At 35.3% G+C, this 21605-nt stretch overlaps 1 pseudogene; it reads right to left on the minus strand.

Annotated features, from left to right (window-relative positions):
* Window positions 1–989: 989 nt before the first annotated feature.
* Window positions 990–7832, minus strand: LOC132307441 (protein HEAT-STRESS-ASSOCIATED 32-like; annotated as a pseudogene).
* Window positions 7833–21605: the final 13773 nt, after the last annotated feature.

Below are 21605 nucleotides of genomic sequence, written 5' to 3' on the forward strand. Positions count from 1 at the left end.
GTAATTGACATAAGTTTCCACACTTTGTCACATTAAGTGCATCCAATTTTTTGGCTCAAATTTTTGAGAGTTTGCTAAACTCTCAATCAATTAAAAATAACGATCCAAACTATTCTTAAAGTGAACCCATCAACTATTCAAAACTCAACATGAGACTCACATCAAAACTAGGGGTGACAAATTACGACAGGACGCTTAAACGACACGAATTTTGGATGAGGATCTTGGTCCAATCCAAACACAAGGTTAGACACCTAAACTATTGTTAAACAATACCCCTTAATCTGGTGTCATGTCAAATGCCACCATAAAGATGAGAACGTTGCAAATTTGGGCATGGATAGAAGAGAATGTTAGATATTTTTGTCACTCTTTACATTAAGACATCATAGATAATTAGATATTATCATTTAATTATTTAATAAGAATATTCTTATTACATCTCAAAAATGATGATGATACAGAATTGGTGTATTGAATTTTTGTTTCTCTTTTTTGTCAAATAGAGTAATCAAAAGATAAAAACTTTTAACTAGGCATGTATATTTTAGTAACAAAAATGACTTGAGTTGCTAAGCCAGTATTTTATTACTCCATCAGGTGGGGGTTGTGAAGATTTATCTGACCTGAAGCAAATTAAAATTGGTCTAAGTTGCACTTATAATACCTCGTAATTTTATATGGTTTGGACTGGGCCTTGATTTAATTCGTATACATATTTGGTTGGTTTTGGGCTTACTAGGCCCAACTAACTCCACTCAATGTGCAGTCCATTAGGCAATGTTACTTGCAATATGGACTTAATGATGAGAGGTCCGAACATTAATCCTATTGTTGTCACGGACCTCGTGACAACCACCCATCCTGGTATCTATGGATGATTGAAGATTATTGAATTCAAGAAAAATGATTACACTTGTGCAATAGATAACAATGTATCAAAACAACACAGAAAAGGATGAACACAGTTATTCAAGCAAAATCTCCACTGAGATGTACGAAACAGTCATATTTTCACACACTGTCAGGAAATCTTTTTAACATGAACTTAACATCTTAACATACAACATAGCGCAGGGCAATTACAAAGCATAACCAGTTCCACTATGGACCATATGTTCTCGGCGCCAGTTTAGAACAGAAAATAGGACGAACCGGGAACAGATGTGTGATTTTTACCAAGGTTGCACCCCGAAGGCACTCCAGATCCATCACCTGAGAGTGATCCACAAAAAGGTTCACCTGAAATCCAAGCCAATAATAAAAAAAAATGTTACAAACATCAGAGAGATAATAACCAAATGCCCCAACAGAAGAAAGCGTTGAATGGAAAGAGTAAACTACCCTGGGACCATATTGTGTAATGAACCACTGAGGTTTTGGAATTTGATGCTTCAAACATCGTCTTCTCAAGTCCAAGACGCCCAACAATCTTTGCAATAATATCTGCCCGTACAGAATCAGCTTGCTTGCAGACATCATCGGCATCAATCATTATCATGTCGGCTCCAGGCTCCAGGCTCCAGGCTCCAAGCATCTCCCGGCCATTCTGACCAAAAGATCAACATCCTCAACTATTTCTGAGGGCAAAAGGCAACAACCATCAGGTACATAAGCATGGACGTAGTCTGTTACTTTAGTCTTGTATTTCCCTCTCTTTTTTTTTTTTTTTCCTTTTTTTTTTTCCTCGTAAGTATTTTGTTCCCCTGAACAGGAAACCACGTGGACTTGAATGCATCTCTCTTCTCAGTTCTCTCTTAACAATCTATAGCAGTGAAGTCATCTTCCTTCTCCAGATTTCAAAGCATACATCCTCACAAAAGTATATCAAATTTGTTCCATAAAATTGCAAAAGATCTAATAACTTCTTGAGCACTTTTAAGTCATAAATTTAGGTGGCCCAAGTGTTTAATAAGCCCCATTTCCAATGCCCTAACTTGGTAAAGTGGCATCGGTTGCCCAATATTTTTTTTGTAAATTGATCAAGGTTTACACCCTACCAATTTTAAATGTACTGTAAATATTTAGGATTAAAAAAAAGAACATGACATGGAACTTTGAAATGTTCAAGAATTTTCGGGACAAGGACCTTCTACATCCCATTATACATGTGTTTTGTCTAATGCATGGCGCTCTAGAAGCTCTCCGAGCAACAATCAATCAATCACTCCATAGCATTTAAAACAACAATGTTAAAAGCACTGAATATGGTAATCACAAAAGGTAATCCCATCACGACACAAGACAATTTCAATTTCATCTGTGAGATGCAAACTCTAACTGCAGCTACTGTTTACGCTAGCACGCATGGCATTTCAGAAACATGTTCACCAAGTACCTGAATCACCTTTTTTACTCCACCTATAATTACAAAAATCTTTTCAGCATACTTCTACTAACAATAAAAAATGAATACAAAATACGACGAGCTCATCTGAGCATATCTACCTCATCCATGACCTAAAATAAGGATTAGGCACCATCTCAGAATGTTATCAATCCAATCATAAAAAAGGTTTAGGTTCCTACTTTCCCACACACTGGAAATCAAATTTCATCTGCAAACAAAATATTACAAAATTTTTTAATTTATGTCTCAGCAAGGTCAATTGAAAGATACAAGCAAGTTACGACTGTGAATACCATAATGAAAAGAAATTGGTTGCATACCAGAAGATCAAGGTGCTGGGACCACATAAGCCCCAAATGCTCGGTCACCATTGGCGGGGATATCAGACCTGTTGAACTTCACTGCAAATTGGGGCTTGGCTTTCAGGCCACCACTCTTAATCAACCGCACAGAGTTTCTTCAGGAACTCCAAGTGATCCCACGTTAATCTCATCTGTATCAAATCCCAATTGCTTACATTCCTGGAGCAACGATATTTTAAAAGAAAAAAAAACCAATTCAGTGCCAAGGGATTCCGCAAGTGTCACTAAGAAAAGATTATAACTTATCTTGTCACACCTCTATGTACTCTTTGAAAGCCGATGGACCTTTGCGAAGTAAATGTTCAGCCCAGTCACCCGTACTGACATATATATTGTGTTTGTGGGCCATATTAGTCACGTCTTTAACAAAATCTTTCTGCATCAAACTATGAGAGCCTCCGGTAAACTTCAACCCATCAACAAACTGTCCCATAGACTCAAAAATATCCTGTAAAACATAACTAGTATAGTTAGAAGAACCAATCAACTATGTATCCTTTCTCAACCGTCTTAAGAGTGTAACATAAATTTAGCTCTCATAAACCATCTTTTTAAAACCCATATCTTAAGCCCAATAATAGTAAGCTTTGCTTGTGAAACATAACATGACTATCTTATACCAGATAGGAAACAGTGTAGCATTTAGTAAGTGATATATTAGCTAACTGCACGAATAACTAAAGAAATATGGAAACAAACATAATATTAACCATAATAATTAACGTTAGGTAGATAAATAATTTGCAGCAAATTAAAATAACTTATTAACAAGAAGCTCCAAATATGGATGGAGTACAACACGAACTTGGAGAACACAGTAGAAATCTCCTTGATATGCAATCTGTTTTAATTGAACAGTCATTTTAAGAGCATAGTGTCATGTTCCGATTCCCAACGACGCCATGAGCATAGAAGACATGCATGCTAGTTGGCTAAGAACATTCATTGACTGGGAATAGTTCCAGGGAAGGGGTGTGCAGGACTACAGGATGGTACCTCTTCAGAGTTTAGGCAGGTCGACTCGGTTCAGTTCGAAGTGCTTGTCGCTAGTCGCGAACTTGACTATGAAGAAGGGAGTTGGCCATCCCTACACAAACTGGTCGGGAGCTGAAGCCGTTCCCTTGACGAGGCCATGGCAGGCCGAAACCAGTCAGCATGTATCCTTAGGAGGGCAGGTCTTGGTGGCTGACCAGGGTGCTTGCGTGAGTTGAAACAACACCTTTGTGCCGCACGGGCCGTGCCGCTGCGCCAAATCTCTAGGCCCGTGACAAATGGTATCAGAGCAGGACTTAGGGAAAAGCACAAAGGGGTGCCCCCTTGTCGATCCGGGGGTCTTGAGAATGAAGTGGGTGCACTAAAGCGTCGGTGGGCAATCAATACTATTGGAGGCGAGCCTCCATCTCCCCATGAAGATGCGTCCTTTGAAACCGGAGGGCCGCGCGCACCAAAGTTCTTGCAAGTTCAAGAGGCGTGCAAACCGTTGTGAAGGGCGGGTATCAAGTCAGCCGGAGGGCCCTTGTTTGCTCGGGGTGTCGCGGAGGCGACATAACGTGGGGTTGCGTCCCGAAGAAGTGGGCATCCCTTTAGCCCGAAACCCTATCATTGGGCGAGTGCAGCCAGGGGTTGTACAAAGAAGCGATGGTGGGCAGGCGAGCATTCCACTTGGAGGAGAGAGACTTTGGAATGTTGGACGCAGCGGAGTCAACACCACACTGCGACGAGGGCGTCGCAGGATTGGGTGGGGGAGAATGTCACGTTCCGATTCCTAACGACGCCATGAGCATAGAAGATACGCATGCTGGTTGGCTAAGAACATTCATTGACTGGGAATGGTTCCAGGGAAGGGGCATGCAGGACCACAGGATGGTACCTCTTCAGAGTTCAGGCAGGTCGACTCGGTTCAGTTCGAGGTGCTTGTCGCTAGTCGTGGACTTGACTATGAAGAAGGGAGTTGGCCATCCCTGCACAAACTGGTCGGGAGCTGGAGCCGTTCCCTTGACGAGGCCATGGGAGGCCGAAACTAGTTAGCACGTATCCTTAGGAGGGCAGGTCTTGGTGGCTGACCATGGCGCTTGCGCGAGCTGAAGCAACGCCTTGGTGCCGCACGGGCCATGCCGCTGCGCCAAATCTCTAGGCCCGTGATAATAGGCTAACCATTTAGCAGACAAGGACAATGTTCCAAATTTTAGAACACAATAAAATACTATTAAAAATAAAAAAAATAAAAAAAAAACAAAGAAAAATAAATAAAAAGATAAAATAATTCAGATAACCAAAGAAAAGCATCCAATTGATATGAAGATTATATCAACTGATAAAATTTTGGAGAATGCCCCTTTCTTTTCTCACAAGAAAAAAATATAGCTTTGTAGTTTGGGCCCTTAAAACTCGTCAGTCTGTGCAATTATTAGTACACACTGAATGCCTTTTCAGGAAGCAAAACAAGTTTGTGTAAAGATTCCTTCTAGTAGGAATCCAAACAACTATTGGAAAAAGAACAATTTCATTCATGTTAATATTAAGCTTCATACATTTAAATTTTTCTAACTCAAGATTCTTTCTAAAATCTATAGCAGATATCACGACGACCATTTGAAATGAACAACTCTACTGAATTCCACCGAAGGATGATAAATTCACCAATGAGCAACACAATTTCGCTCTTATTGACCATCTATTTCCCAAAACATATCTTATTTTATCTGCATTGTTCAGATGTTAAACTTTTATTTATTGGTCTCTTCTTTTAAACTCCACCAGCTAGTTGTCAAGAACCTAATTACTTCATTTATTTATTTATTTATTTTCCATTCTTACATCTAATAGCGCTTTGATCATTTTAGATATTTGTCTAACAAAAAATATGATAATATGAGGTTTGACTGAGATTATGAGCTTAGATAAAGAGGAATGGCGAAACAACATTCATGTAGTTCACCACAAGCAGTTGAGAAAAGCTTTTTGTTGAGTTTAGTAGCTCTCCAAAGATAATATTGCAAGTTTATATCTTCCTACTAATGGAAATAAAAAATAAAAAAAAGTCTATCCACCTTACAAGTTCATGCTCTCTTTGTAAAAGGTGTTACCAACTGCAGGATTAATTTGGATTGTACATTCTTGGATCACATGTCCTACCACACTCATCAGCTAAATTTGTATTCTAAAATTTCTGCACAAGATTGGAACTTCTGGATCCCCTTCTCCCGAAAATACACTCACTCTATGAAGTATTACTCAAATTCATCAATATACATCAGTACATCATGAAGGATATCTGGTGGAATCCGCAAACACACACAATGTGTGTGTATTATGTGTCCATGCATCATTATTATTACAACATAGTTATCATGTCTACTTGTCTGCACACTGAATACCTGATAGAGTTTAAAGCCAGATTTTATAATATTAATACAAAGCAATGCATGATTTAAGGAAGATATTATTGGACATTAAATAAGCCGAGCTAAAAAGAGACCTTAAAGTGGACAAAGTCGGTTGACCGCTGAACAAGAAAAGATAGAAAACATTAATTGAGGAGAAGCTTAGAGGAAGACTTCCTATCATAGTTAGTCATTTTGGAACCAAGATCACTGACTACACCTGTAAAGAGGATCTATTTAATTCATTAAGATAAGATACAAGGACCAGGGAAAAAAAATGAAACGGGCTGCAAAGGTCACAGAAAATAATCAATACCTGATAGTTTATGATCCAATGGAATATAGCTTTCAAGCTGAATCAAAAAATAAAATTCATCCAACTCACCCCAAGACTACTACATGGTTTTAACCGTCAGAATGTTAACAAACAGGCACACGGCAGAATGAACAAAGTTTTCTTTTCCTACACCCCGAGTGAGCTGGAGTATCTATATAACATATTATCACCAACAAAGAGTGTTTGCCCACTTTGGAAAATTCCTTTGTGTAGGAAGATGTTAAGAAAGCCAGTTGCGAGTATCCAGTTAGCAAAATATGTACTCAGTATGTCTTTCATTTTCTTTTTCTAGGCACACCTTTCAAGTCCAAAAAGAGATGTGATTGGCACATATCATATTCAGCCCAACCATGTTGTATCCAACTCAAGTACTTCAGATATTATGTAAAATCCTTTCAATTAGAAAGTACAATTTATTACTTTAGGAATAATCTTCAAAATTAATAAATCCAATTGACAAGCAGAAGATATCCTGATATTCAGCATTCTCCTGTAATAACTACAGAAAAAAAATGCATTATAAACCAAATTTTGAATATTAAACAGGGGCACAACAATATGATAACATTTTTGAGCAAATACTGGCAAACAATAATGCTAAGTTTGGATATTCTAGCTAAATTGAATATATCCTTTGGGCATTAGAGATTGCATTTCTGTGTGAAACCAATCGTCCCCACTGGACCAACCATTAGAGAAAATGGCAGGAAGCCGAAGAGTGGTGGTAGAAGAACTGAATTGTAAAAGAGCCTAACATTCATCCAGAGTTTCGGTTGTAAATATAAATCTCCAATTTTCTTCAATGTTCGGCAAATTTATGAACAATGTCACCTTCAAATGCCAAATGAAAAACACAACCAGGGAGCAATTTTAAGTTCCACTAGACATGAACATGCACCCTGAAATAGTAAAGATGACGCAGATGAAGTGCATCCAACAATTTGGATCACCGCTAGCTCAATTTGTTTCATATAAGACACAATTATTAAACAAAATCAATTTCTCAATTTTCAAATTAAGTCACACAATTAGATAATCGTCTGACAACATCTTATGCTGGCATTATTGCAAAATTGAGACCACTAACAATGACGAATCCATCTCAAATCTAGAAATAAAAACCCTAAAATTTAAGCTTGATAAAGGAATCTAAAGAAATGAATAATTAAAGAAAGTCAAGTAATTAAGAAACACATCAAACAAAAGCCATATATAGATATAGATATAGATATAGAGAGAGACCTGAATGAGGTTTTGGCTTAACAGGGTGTAATGGGGGCCTCTCATCTCAGTGACACCGAACCTTCTGGGCTTCTCGGGACGATCTTCGTCCTCGAAAAAGCTCTTCCATCTGTATGCCGACGACATCTTCTTTCTTCTTCACACAGAAATTACGAAGAGACACAATATTGCACACCGGAAGTAACTCGTTTTAGATGCACAACGATACATATAAATGGCAGCGTATATAAGCTCTGGTGTGGGCACCATTTTCAAGAAATGTTGGGCAGCTTCTAGAAATTGTTCCACTGTTCTACTCAGAAATAAGGGCGACCAACTAATGCACTTTTTTATGGGACATAGCCCATTCTAATTTTTTAGTACAGTGAATTTTGTTAGAAGCCTCAATAATATTAATAATGTTTTAAGATAATTTTTTTTAAATAAAAAAATAACTATAAAAAAGTAGTATTTTGATGGATAATATTTTTATTTGTGATATATTTACTACTGTCCGCGAGGAGTGGATATATATATATATATATTTATTGAAAAAGAGCCTTGCAGTATAAAAACTAAAGGATTATAGACGGGATATGAAGAGTCCACTGATGAGAAAGACCAATATTATCTCCGGAAATTTTCAAATATCCACTGCAAATAAGTGGTTTTTTTTTTTTTTTTTTTTTTTTTTTTTTAACTCCAAAACCATTTACTAACAGCATAGTATATCAAACAGAAACCTAGCTGGCAATGGGTTAGAGGTTAGACTTTGAGAATAGATTTAAATTCCACAACTCTTATTATATTTTTAGAGGGACTTTTCACATGGGAAGTCCTTTCAGAGCCTTCCCCAAAGCTTCAGTAAATACATGCAGTGTGTCTCATAGGAACCTATAGTAGCAACAACTGAATTAATCATGGTACTCGTCGTCTAGGATGAGAAGGGTCTTTTAGAAATAAAATTGTTACAATGTTTTTGTGTAGACTTAAAATCTCCACTTTAAAATATATATATATATATATATATCTTTAGGAGTGGAGGTATCTCTAAGTCGAATGCATTGATAATTTCTCTTGCATTGTTACTAAATCTAATCAATCTGTTGTTTTAGTACGATTACTGCATTGTATCCGGTAGTTAATTAAAATTGCATGATCAACAGTGAATCTCATTTATCAATTCAATCTCAACCACTGGATACAGTGCAAGACTCCTCCAGCGTTGGAGAAAATTCTTGTCCTTCATTATATTAACTATTAACTAATTTAATATAAAAGATGTGTAAGTTTTTTTATTTTATATTAAATTAGAAATTTTGAACCACAAAAGTTAAAAGATATAACAAAAAACTTGCTTGGTTTTTTATATAAAAATCTAAGATGAGTAGAGTTCTAAATTTCACCTGTGTAATGCCTTGTTTAAGAGCATCAAATTTTCTAACTACTTCTTTTTTCAATTTCAATTCCAACGACCAGATTAGCACTCCCAAACTCAAAGCATAAATTGCATTGGAATCGTCATACTTTGTTGCAATGCTTGTGAAAAATAATGGAATCCAAGTTTCTCCCAACTTTAACAGTTGGAGAGATTTGAAAAATAGTTGTGAAATGGCTACTATAATTGGGGTCAAAATCAACTTTTATCATTGAAGATTTGGGAAACACTGGAAATTTGTCTAAGCATCATGGTTAGCAAAATGAGAGCTGGCATTCCTATGAAACAAGAACTTGAGGTGGAGTGAAATTTATCATGTATGGAACTTTTTGTGTGTTTATAACATGAACATGGATTTGATCATATATCATCATATGTAGTGACAGTTTTCATTTTCTGACTCAGTTCTTCTGGTATTTATTGCCTTAAACAAATATAGTCCAAGTCCTAGAATTAGTGAAAAAGACCCTTCTTTAACTATAAATCAACAGAAGATACATGAAGTAACAGGAAAACATAACTTCCTCAAAAGCCTGAGTTGGATATTGAAATGCATGGTTGGGCAATATTTCAAACTTTAAGCTGCCCATGCATTCAAGCCAGTAGTCATCCAATCAATTCCGTCCCGTCCCTTGCCGGTGATGCCCTGCTTTCCTTCTCCCCCATGAAAGGAATCCAAATCAAAAGGCAAAGGCAAAAGCAGAATAAATAAAAAAGTTACCTAATGTCATGAAAACAAATTGGTGCAACTGCACTTAGTGTCTTACACTAATGCTATAGATAACACAGTAGAAAATCCCAGCTAAAATAGAATTTCAGGGGAAAGATTTCATCTTTGAATCAACGTGACGGTCACTTGGATGTTTTTAATAACTATAGTAGGGTACATAAAGGAACTTTGAGACCATTTGAATAAATTTTAAGGTATAGTTAAATCGAATTGTATTAAATAAGTTGCGAGTCAAAATCTACATTAGCGACTACCATACATTACCATTTTTGGTAGGGAGCAGCAAAATCAACATTAGAAATGAAAGGTTATCCTTCGCATTAAATCTACATGGTTTGCAATAACATCAAGAAGTTATTAACATCAATTAAAAGAGACCTCTCAGTTCATTAGAAATTCTATAATGATAGTGTAGTTTATGTCTTTGACTTCAATCATCCAGAGGGGTAATGGGGTGAAAGATCTCATGTAAGATTTACATGTCCTGCACGTCAAAATGATAGAGCTAGATTCTGAATTTCAAAAATTTATTACATGGTTTTGGATTTTTTGGTACGACCAATCACTAATTAAAGATGATGCAGATGAAACGTACCATGGAGGAGTAAAGATGATGCAGATGAAATGCATGCATTAATCTGGATCAACGCAAGCTCGTTTTGTTTCAAGTAAGACATAGTAGTAATTATTTAACTAAATCAATTTCTCCAATTTCGAATTAAATCATATATTCATAATCATCTGCCAACATCTTATGGTGGCATTTATTGCAAAAGTGAGACCACTAACAATGAGGAATCCATCTCAAACCTATAACTAAAATCCATAAACCTTAAACTTGAAATGGGAATCTAAAGAAATCAATAACCAAAGAGAGGCATTTCAAGGAATTCAGAACATATTTTGGTGGTGAAAACATAATCAATCTTTAATTTTTCTCTTTTAGCACAGCTTTCCAAATTTATTATATATATATATATATATTAACATTACTATGAATGTTTACCTTCAAAATTTAATTCTAGGAGCAAAAAAAATATTCTGTAAAATACTTACTTGGAAACTAATGCTGGCAAGTTTTGTTTATCATATGTGGAGGGAACGCAACAACAGGGTCTTCCGGAATCTGAGTGTAACTCCAGTAAAGACCTTTGGTGTAATTGTTAATTCAGTAAGGTATAAGTTATTCTCCATCAAAAAGTGTTCATATTCATGCATGCTAAAGAAATTGCAAAGAATTGAAACTGATAGGGAAAAATATAAACCTACCCTACCCTCGATAAGATTGATTAGATTTCATTATCAAGGATAATGAAATCAAATCTGATGTGGTTCAACAGGTAAGAATAATCCTACTATAACTGGAGGAGGTCAAAAGGATTAAATCATATCCCCGACAAATTTGGCAATAAATCTCCTATGATTTCGCACAAGCGGAAAATAAGATCAACCATCGACATCGATGGAAAGATTTTGATTCCAATCGACAGCCATAAATAGGGCATCAAGCCATTAAAGAAGGTACGACGTAAAAACTATTATTAATCCCTGCCTTCTTTTTAGACCTTCGTGACTAATTTGATCGTCGGAGAGCTCTTGGCAGGCACCACACCGGTGCCGTCAAGATTCGTCGATCTTCTCCTCTCTTCCTTGCAGGAAAACAGTATCGTATCGGACTGCGCAAATTTCAGCCTCAACAGAAACCTTCCTAGCTCGTTCTATGAACCATCCCATTCGAACCTCTTCTTCTCATTTCCACAAACCCTACCCACACCCCAACTACAACCACCATAGCCATTGCTATAGCGAAACAACCACCCAGAATAGAGACATTTTGGGAAGCATGTTGATGAATTCCCGCCCATGATTATGGACTGGGTTTTGAGTTTTATGTTATTCACATTGGGCCAATATTTTGGACAATATGGACTTGGATTACTTTTTGTTTATTTTCTTTGGACTCGTTTTCTTTTTCTTTTGCTTTTGTTTTGACAAAGGGGCACATGGCCCAACCCTGAAAAATACCCCTTGTATACTTGTATTTTTCTTTTCTTCTATGCATGCTTATTTACCGGGAAAAAAAATTGGAGTCTTATTCAGGAGCTCCAAACAAAAATAAAAATTAAATGAAATAAGTGCTATGCCAATATAAAGTAGCTTGTCGAGCTTCATCTTCAATACACCCAAACAAAAACGTAACAAACTGAAATCACGAGATCGACAGGAACAATGCTCTTATAATCATATCCTTTCCAACTATGATTTCAAAACGTACTAATTAACTACAGTATACAAGACCAAGCATACACTAATAAACACCGGCAAATAATATTGATAAGGAAACAAAAAAATAAAAACTAACACTAGTAAGAGAACTCTATCATGATAAGAGTCACAAACTCCTTATTTTGGTAAGTATAAATTTTATCATTTGACTTTTTACGAATTTTAAAAAAATTGTCTTTGTGGTTAAATGTAGATACTTATGAATTGAGAGAGCCCTCTCAATAGCTTTACGCAAAAGTAATAATTGAAAAGTCAAGTACAAATTAGTTAGTATCAAAATTTAGAAGATTTTTAACCATTGTCTATATATATATATATATATATATATATATATATATATATATATATATATTTTGGTATAAATATGATATGTCATAATAGATTTACATAAAAAATTTAAATTATTTAATTTTAGCTCTAGCAATTATTTTATACCTACGTGTCCCTACTTAATATACCGTTGATTCGTTAATGGAATGAGAAAAATATATCCCCAATAACAATCAACTACGTGTCATGCCAGGACTACTTAACTTTTACAAACTTACTTAATATGCAGTTGATTCGTTAATGGAATGAGAAAGAGGAAGGAGAAAGGAAATATGTTATTGTGGCTGTGTAAAAATATTTATAAAATATACAATAATTTACACATTGGTAATGTGCCAGTGTATCTTAACAGACTATTGGAGATAAAAAAAAAAAAAATTAACAGATTGCTGAAGATAGTCTTATAACATCGTATACCATTGTATTACCATTGTTGTCATTTCGGCATTTTTTCATTTTTCGGGCCGGGAGATCCCAAGTGGAAGCCATTATCGAAGTCGTTAAGCATGACTATTTTATTTTGAGTTCATTGCATTTCATCCATTATTATTTGATACATGTTTATGTGGGTACATGTTTAGACATGTGATTGTGGTGTGTTAAGTATATGCACATATATATATATATGTGTGTGTGTGTGTGTGTGTGTGTGTGATATTTTATGTCATGGGACCCACAGTTATTTCTTTTGCCATTATAATGACCATTAGTCATTATACAGCAATTACATTTTGCCTATTTCTTGCGCCACTTTCCTGCTTCCTTCTATTCTATTCTTTTTTTATTTTTCTTTTTAAGCTTAGACTTTTCCACCCATTTTCCAACTGATCGATTGGGTTTCCGATCTTGATTTCTTGACGGAAAACGTTCCTCTCGTCGTTCTCTATCACATAGTCAAAAGATTTAATTTTTGGAGGAGTAGTGATTATTTTACGAATTTTTTAAGTTTTTGGATCTAAGGTTTCGAAGGAGGTTTTGGGCTGCACAGAAATAGATGCTATACCAACATAATCAAAGTCTATGTAGTTGTTAACACACATCCTTTTTATTATGGTTCAATAACCATGGCCTTTCTTCCACATGTCCTAAGCATCCCACATCTTGAAAAAAAAAAATAATAATAACAATAAGAATGATAACAATAACAATAGTTGTTCATATTCAATACATGTGAGGACAATTCTCGTAGTGATTATTTCTTGCATCCTGTCTACTTTTTTCATCATACGGCGGGAATAGCTTGCCGTAATACTCACAAGCAAGCTTAGTGTTAGTATAGTGATGTAGGTTTTTGCACTTTTTCTTATTGTTCTTGAATGTCATAATGTTTTACAACTTCAGAAGTAGTATCAAATTCTGTTTCCAATTTTGATCGGTGTTTACGCAGATCACTCATGCATCTAATGCATGCAGTGGTAGTGTAATGATCTTGATTTCTCCTTTTTTTCATTTTCTGGATTTTTTTCGATTTTTCTCGATTATTTTAATCCTCGTCTTGTTTTACGTGTCGAACACCGTGGGGTGTACCAGGTATGTTCCAAGGTTGGTTGGAACATTTTCTTTAATTCAGGACTCTTGAAAATGCATTGGTTATCATTTCGACATTTTTTCATTTTTCGGGCTGGGAGATCCCAGGTGAGAGCCGTTATCGGAGTCATTAAGCACGGGTATTCTATTTTGTGTTTATTGCATTTCATCCGTTATTATTTGATATATGTTTATGTGGGTACATGTTTAAACATATGGTCGTGGTGTGTTAAGTGTATGTGTATATATATGTGTGTGTGTGTGTGTGTGTGTGTGTGTGTGTGTGTGTTGTGTGTGATATTTAATGTCATGGGATCCACAGTTATTTCTTTTGCCATTATCATGACCATTAGTCATTATACAGCCATTTCATTTTGCTACTTTCCTGCTTCCTTCTGTTCTTTTCTTTTTTATTTTTATTTTTTCTTTTTAAGTTAGATTTTTCCACCCATTTTCCTGCCTATCGATTGGGTTTCCGGTCCTAGTTCCTAACGGAAAACGTTCATCTCGTCGTTCTCTATCACACAGTCAAAAGATTTAATTTTCGAAGGAGTGGTGATTATTTTACAAATTTTTGAAGTTTTTGGATTTAAAGCTTCGAAGGGGGTTTTAGGTTGCACAGAAACAGATGCTATAACAACATAATTAAAGTCTATGTAGTTGTTAACAAACATCCTTTTTATCATGGTTCAATAACCATGGCCTTTCTCCCAGTTGTCCCAAGCATCCCACATCTTACAAAAAATAAATAAATAATAAGAATAAGAATTATAATAATAACAATAGTTGTTTATATTCAATACATGTGTCGACAATTATCGTAGTGATTATTTCTTGCATCCTGTCTACTTTTTTCATCATATGGCAAGAATAGGTTGTCGCAATACTCACAAGCAAGCTTAGTGTTAGTATAGTGATGTAAGTTTTTGCACTTTTTCTTATTGTTCTTGAAAGTCTCATAGTGTTTTACAACTTCAGAAGCAGTATTAAATTTTGTTTCCAATTTTGATCAGCGTTTACGCGGATCACTCCTGCATCTGATGCATATAGGGATACTGTAATGATCTTGATTTTTCCTTTTTTTTCATTTTCTGGATTTTTTTCTATTTTTCTGGATTATTTTAATTATCATCTCGTTTTACGTGTCGGACACCGTGGGGTGTGTCGGGTATGTTCCAAGGTTGGCTAGAGCATTTCCTTGAATTCAGGACTCTTGAAAATACATTGGTTGCCATTTCGACAATTTTCCGTTTTTTGGGCCGGGAGGTCCAAGTGGGAGCCGTTATAGGGGTCGTTAAGCATGGCTATTTTATTTTGAATTCATTGCATTTTATCAATTATTATTTGATACATGTTTATGTGGGTACATGTTTAGACATGTGGTTGTGGTGTATTAAGTGTATGTACATATATATATATATATATATATATATATATATATATATATATATATGTGATATTTTATGTCATGGGAGCCACAGTTCTTTATTTTGCCATTATGACCAGTAGTCTTTATACAGCCATTTCATTTTGCCTCTTTCGTGCGCCACTTTCCTGCTTGCTTCTGTTCTTTTCTTTTTTATTTTTCTTTTTTCTTTTAAGCTTAGACTTTTCCACAGATTTTCCAGCCGATCAGTTAGGTTCCTGATCTTGGTTCCTGACGAAAAACGTTCCTCTCGTCGATCTTTATCAAATGGTCAACAGATTTAATTTTCGGAGGAGCGGTGATTATTTTACGAATTTTTAAAATTTTTGGATCTAAGGCTTCGAAGGGGGTTTTGGGCTGCACAGAAACAGATGCTATAATAAAATAATCAAAGTCTATGTAGTTGTTAATCAACATAATTTTTATCATGGTTCAATAACCATGGTCTTTCTTCCACTTGTCCCAAGCATCCCACATCTTGCAAAAAATTAATAAATAATAAGAATAAGAATGATAATAATAACAATAGTTGTTCATATTCAATACATATGTGGACAATTCTCGTAGTGATTATTTCTTACATTCAATTTACTTTTTTCATTATACGGTGGGAATAAGTTGCCGCAATACTCACAAGCAAGCTTAGTGTTAGTTTAGTGATGTAGGTTTTTGCACTTTTTCTTATTGTTCTTGAAGGTCTCATAATGTTTTACAACTTCAGAAGTAGTATCAAATTCTGTTTCCAATTTTGATCCGCGTTTACGCGGATCACTCATGCATCTGATGCATGTAAGGGTAGTGTAATGATCTTGATTTTTTCGTCTTTTTTTTTTTTCCATTTTCTGGATTATTTTTTATTTTTCTAGATTATTTTAATTCTCGTCTCGTTTTGCATGCCAAACACCGTGGGGTGTGACGAGTATGTTCCAAGGTTGGTTGAAGCATTTCCTTGAGTTCAGGACTCTTGAAAATGCATTGGTTGCCATTTCAGCATTTTTTCGTTTTTCGGGCCGGAAGAACCTAGGTGGGAGTCATTATCAGAGTCGTTAAGCATGGGTATTTTATTTTGAGTTCATTACATTTCATCCATTATTATTTGATATATGTTTATGTGGGTACATGTTTAGACATGTGGTTGTGGTATGTTAAGTGTATGTACACACACACACACACACATATATGTATATATGTGATATTTTATGACATAGGACCCACAGTTATTTATTTTGCCATTATAATGACTACTAGTCATTATACAACCATTTCATTTTGCCCCTTTCCTGCACCACTTTCCTGCTTTTTTTTTTTTTTTTTTTTTTTTTTTTTTTTTTTTAAGCTTAGACTTTTCCAACCATTTTCCAGCCGATCGGTTGGGTTTACGGTCTTGGTTCCTTGACGGAAAACGTTCCTCTCGTTGTTCTCTATCACATAGTCAAAATATTTAATTTTCGGAGGAGCGGTAATTATTTTACGAATTTTTGAAATTTTTGGATGTAAGGCTTGGAAGGGGGGTTTTGGCTGCACAGAAACAAATGCTATAACAACATAATCAAAGTCTATGTAGTTATTAACAAACATCCTTTTTATCATGGTTCAATAACCATGGCCTTTCTAACACTTGTCTTAGGCATCCCACATCTTGCAAAAAATAAATAAATAATGAGAATAAGAATGATAATAAAAAACAATAGATATTCATATTCAATACATGTGTAAAAAATCTCGTAGTGATTATTTCTTGCATCCTGTCTACTTTTTTCATCATACGACGGAAATAGGTTGCCGCAATACTCACAAGCAAGCTTAGTGTTAGTATAGTGATATAGGTTTTTGCACTTTTTGTTATTGTTCTTGAAGGTCTCATAATGTTTTACAACTTCAGAAGAAGTATCAAATTCTGTTTCCAATTTTGATCTGTGTTTACGTGGATCACTCCTGCATCTAATGCATGTCGGGGGAGTGTAATGATCTTGATTTTTCCTTTTTTTTCATTTTCTTGATATTTTTTTATTTTTTGAATTATTTTAATCTTCGTCTCGTTTTGAGTGCCGAACACCGTGGGGTGTGCCGGGTATGTTCCAAGGTTGGTTGGAGCATTTCCATGAGTTCAAGACCTTTAAAAATGCATTGGCTGCCATTTTGGTATTTTTTCGTTTTTCGGGCTGAGAAGTCCCAGTTGGGAGTCGTTATCGAAGTCTTTAAGCATGGGTATTTTATTTTGAGTTCATTGCATTTCATCCAATATTATTTGATACATGTTTATGTGGGTACATGTTTAGACATGTGGTTATGGTGTGTTAAGTGTTTGTATATATATATATATATATATATATATATATATATATATATATATATGTGATATTTAATGTCATTGGACCCACAGTTATTTCTAATGGTCATTATACGGCCATTTCTTTTTGCCCTTTTTCCTGCGCCACTTTCCTGCTTCTTGTTATTCTTTTCGTTTTTATTTTTCATTTTTCTTTTTAAGCTTAGACTTTTCCACCCATTTTCCAGCCGATCGATTGGGTTTCCGGTCTTGGTTCCAGACGGAAAACGTTCCTCACGTCATTCTTTATCACATAGTCAAAAGATTTAATTTTCGGTGGAGCGGTGATTATTTTACGAATTTTTGAAGTTTTTGGATCTAAGGCTTCGAATGGGGTTTAAGGAGAACAGAAACAGATGCTATAACAATATAATCAAAGTCTATGTTGTTGTTAACAAACATCATTTTATCATGGTTCAATAACCATGGCCTTTCTTCCACTTATCCCAAACATCCCACATCTTGCATAAAATAAATAAATAATAAGAATAAGAATGATAATAATAACAATAGTTGTTCATATTCAATACATGTGTGGACAATTCTCGTAGTGATTATTTCTTGCATCCTGTATACTTTTTTCATCATATGCCGAGAATAGGTTACCACAATACTCACAAGCAAGCTTAGTGTTAGTATAGTGATGTAGGTTTTTGCACTTTTTCTTATTGTTCTTGAAAGTCTCATAATGTTTTACATCTTCAGAAGTAGTATCAACTTCTGTTACCAATTTTGATCTGCGTTTACGCGGATCACTCCTGCACCTGATGCATGTAAGGGTAGTGTACCGATCTTGATTTTTCCTTTTTTTCATTTTCTGAATTATTTTCAATTTTTTTGGATTATTATAATCCTCGTCTCGTTTTACAAGGTTGGTTGGAGCATTTCCTTGAGTTCGAGGCTCTTGAAAATGCATTGGTTGCTATTTCGACATTTTTTCATTTTTTGGGCCGAGAGGTCCCTTGTGGGAGCCGTTATCAGAGTCGTTAAGCATGGGTATTTTATTTTGAGTTAATTACTTTTCATCCATTATTATTTGATACATGTTTATGAGTGTACATGTTTTGGCATGTGATTGTGGTGTGTTAAGTGTATGTCCATATATATGATATTTTATGTCATGGGGCCCACAGTTATTTATTTTGCCATTATAATGACCTTTATTCATTATACAGCCATTTCATTTTGCCCCTTCCTGCGCCACTTTCTTGCTTTCTTCTGTTCCTTTCTTCTTCTTTTTTATTTTTTCATTTTAAGCTTAGACTTTTTCACCCATTTTCCAGCTGATCGATTGGGTTTCCGGTGTTCATTTCTTGACAAAAAAACGTTCATCTCGTCATTCTCTATCACATAGTCAAAAGATTTAATTTTTGGAGGAGCAGTGATTATTTTACAAAATTTTGAAGTTTTTGGATCTAAGGCTTCGAATGGGGTTTTGGGCTGCACAGAAACAGATGCTATAACAACATAATTAATGTCTATGTAGCTGTTAACAAACATCCTTTTTATCATGGTTCAATAACCATGGCCTTTCTTCCGCTTGTCCCAAGTATCCTACATCTTACAAAAAATAAATAAATAAGAAGAGGAAGAATGATAATAATAACAATAGTTGTTCTTATTCAATATATGTGTGGACCAATACTCACAAGCAAGCTTAGTGTTAGTATAGTGATGTAAGTTTTTGCACTTTTTCTTATTGTTCTTGAAGGTCATATGATGTTTTATAATTTCAAAAGTAGGATCAAATTCTGTTTCCAATTTTGATCTGTGTTTACGCGGATCACTCCTGCATTTGATGCATGGAGGGGTAGTGTAATGATCTTTATTTTTCCTTCTTCTTCTTTTTTTTTTTTTTTTTTTTTTTCATTTTTTGCATTTTTTTTCTATTTTTTTGGAAGATTTTAATCCTCTTCTCGTCTTACGTGCCGGACACCGTGAGGTGTGCCGGGTATGTTCTAAGGTTGGTTGGAGCATTTCCTTGAGTTCAGGATTCTTGAAAATGCATTGGTTGCCATTTCGGCATTTTTCTATTTTTCGTGCCGGGAGGTCCTAGGTGGGAGCCGTTATCGGAGTCGCTAAGTATGGGTATTTTATTTTGAGTTCATTGCATTTCATCCATTATTATTTGATACATGTTTATGTGATATATGTTTAGACATGTGGTTGTGGTGTGTTAAGTGTATGTACATATATATATGTGTGTGTGTGTGTGTGTGTGATATTTTATGTCAAGGGAGTCACAGTTATTTCTTTTGCCATTATAATGACCATTAGTTATTATACAGTCATTTCATTTTGCCCCTTTCCTGCGTCACTTTCCTTCTTCCTTCTGTTCTTTTCTTTTTTATTTTTCATTTTTCTTTTTAAGCTTAGACTTTTCCACCCATCTTCTAGCCGATCGGTTGGGTTTCCGGTCTTGGTTCCTAACGAAAAACGTTCCTCTCGTCGTTCTCTAACACATAGTCAAAAGATTTAATTTTCGGGGGACCGATGATTATTTTATGAATTTTAGAAGTTTTTGGATCTAAAGCTGCGAATGGGGTTTTGGGCTACACAGAAACAGATGCTATAACAACAAAATCAAAGTCTATTTAGTTGTTAACAAACATCATTTTATCACAGTTCAATAACCATGGCCTTTCTTCCACTTGTCCCAAGCATACCACATCTTGCAAAAAATAAATAAATAATAAGAATAAGAATGATAATAATAACAATAGTTGTTCATATTCAATATATGTGTGGACAATTCTCCTACTGATTATTTCTTGCACCCTGTCTACTTTTTTCATCATACGGCGGGAATAGGTTGCCACAATACTCACAAGCAAGCTTAGTGTTAGTATAGTGATGTAGGTTTTTGCACTTTTTCTTATTGTTCTTGAAGGTCTCATAATATTTTACAACTTCAGAAGTAGTATCAAATTCCGTTTCCAATTTTGATCTGAGTTTACGCGGATCACTCCTGCATCTGATGCATGTAAAGGTACTGTATTGATCTTGATTTTTCATTTTTTTCATTTTCTAGATTATTTTCAATTTTCTGGATTATTTGAATCCTAGTCTCGTTTTACGTGCTGAACAATGTGGGGTGTGACGAGTATGTTCCAAGGTTGGTTGGAGTAATTTCTTGATTTCAGGACTTTTGAAAATGCATTGGTTGTCATTTCGGCATTTTTTCGTTTTTTGGGCCGGGATGTCCTAGGTGGGTGCCGTTATCAGAGTCATTAAGCATGGGTATTTTATTTTGAGTTCATTGCATTTCATCCATTAGTATTTGATACATGTTTATGTGGGTACATGTTTAGACATGTGGTTGTGATGTGTTAAGTGTATGCACATATATATATGTGTGTGTGTGTGTGTGTGTGATATTTTATGTCATGGGACCCACTTTATTGGGCAAATTTCTGTAAACCCCCAATACTATCAAAAAGTGATCAAAAAACCCCAACCAGTTTTTAAAACCCCCAATAATATAATAAAGTTATCATTTTACCCCAACTCTGTCAATTAGGCGTTAAGGGTATATGAAATGACTAAATTACCCTTATTACATTCTTTTTTATTTAAAAAATTAAAAAATCATATTTTTGAAATTACAATACTATCCTTTAGGTCAAAACGACCACGTTTAGTGTCAATACTATCCTTTAGGACAAATTATTGTATGAACCATTGTCGCTTTCACTGGAGTCTTCCCCTATTGTCACCAACGCCGATCTCTGTTCAACGCTGATCATTGGCTTCGTAGTATAGCTCCGCCATCGCCCGATCCCAAAATTGACGATGTGAATCTTCATCGTTCTGTAGGTGGCTTCGAAGATTGCTTGGTTTGCCGTCAAATGGGAGAATTTGGAGTACGGTGAACTAGAACGGGGAG

The sequence above is a fragment of the Cornus florida genome, unplaced genomic scaffold (genome assembly GCF_030987335.1).
Source record: "Cornus florida cultivar Cherokee Brave unplaced genomic scaffold, ASM3098733v1 CherokeeBrave_3.0.0_Hap2_Chr01, whole genome shotgun sequence".
Classification (NCBI taxonomy): Eukaryota; Viridiplantae; Streptophyta; class Magnoliopsida; order Cornales; family Cornaceae; genus Cornus; species Cornus florida.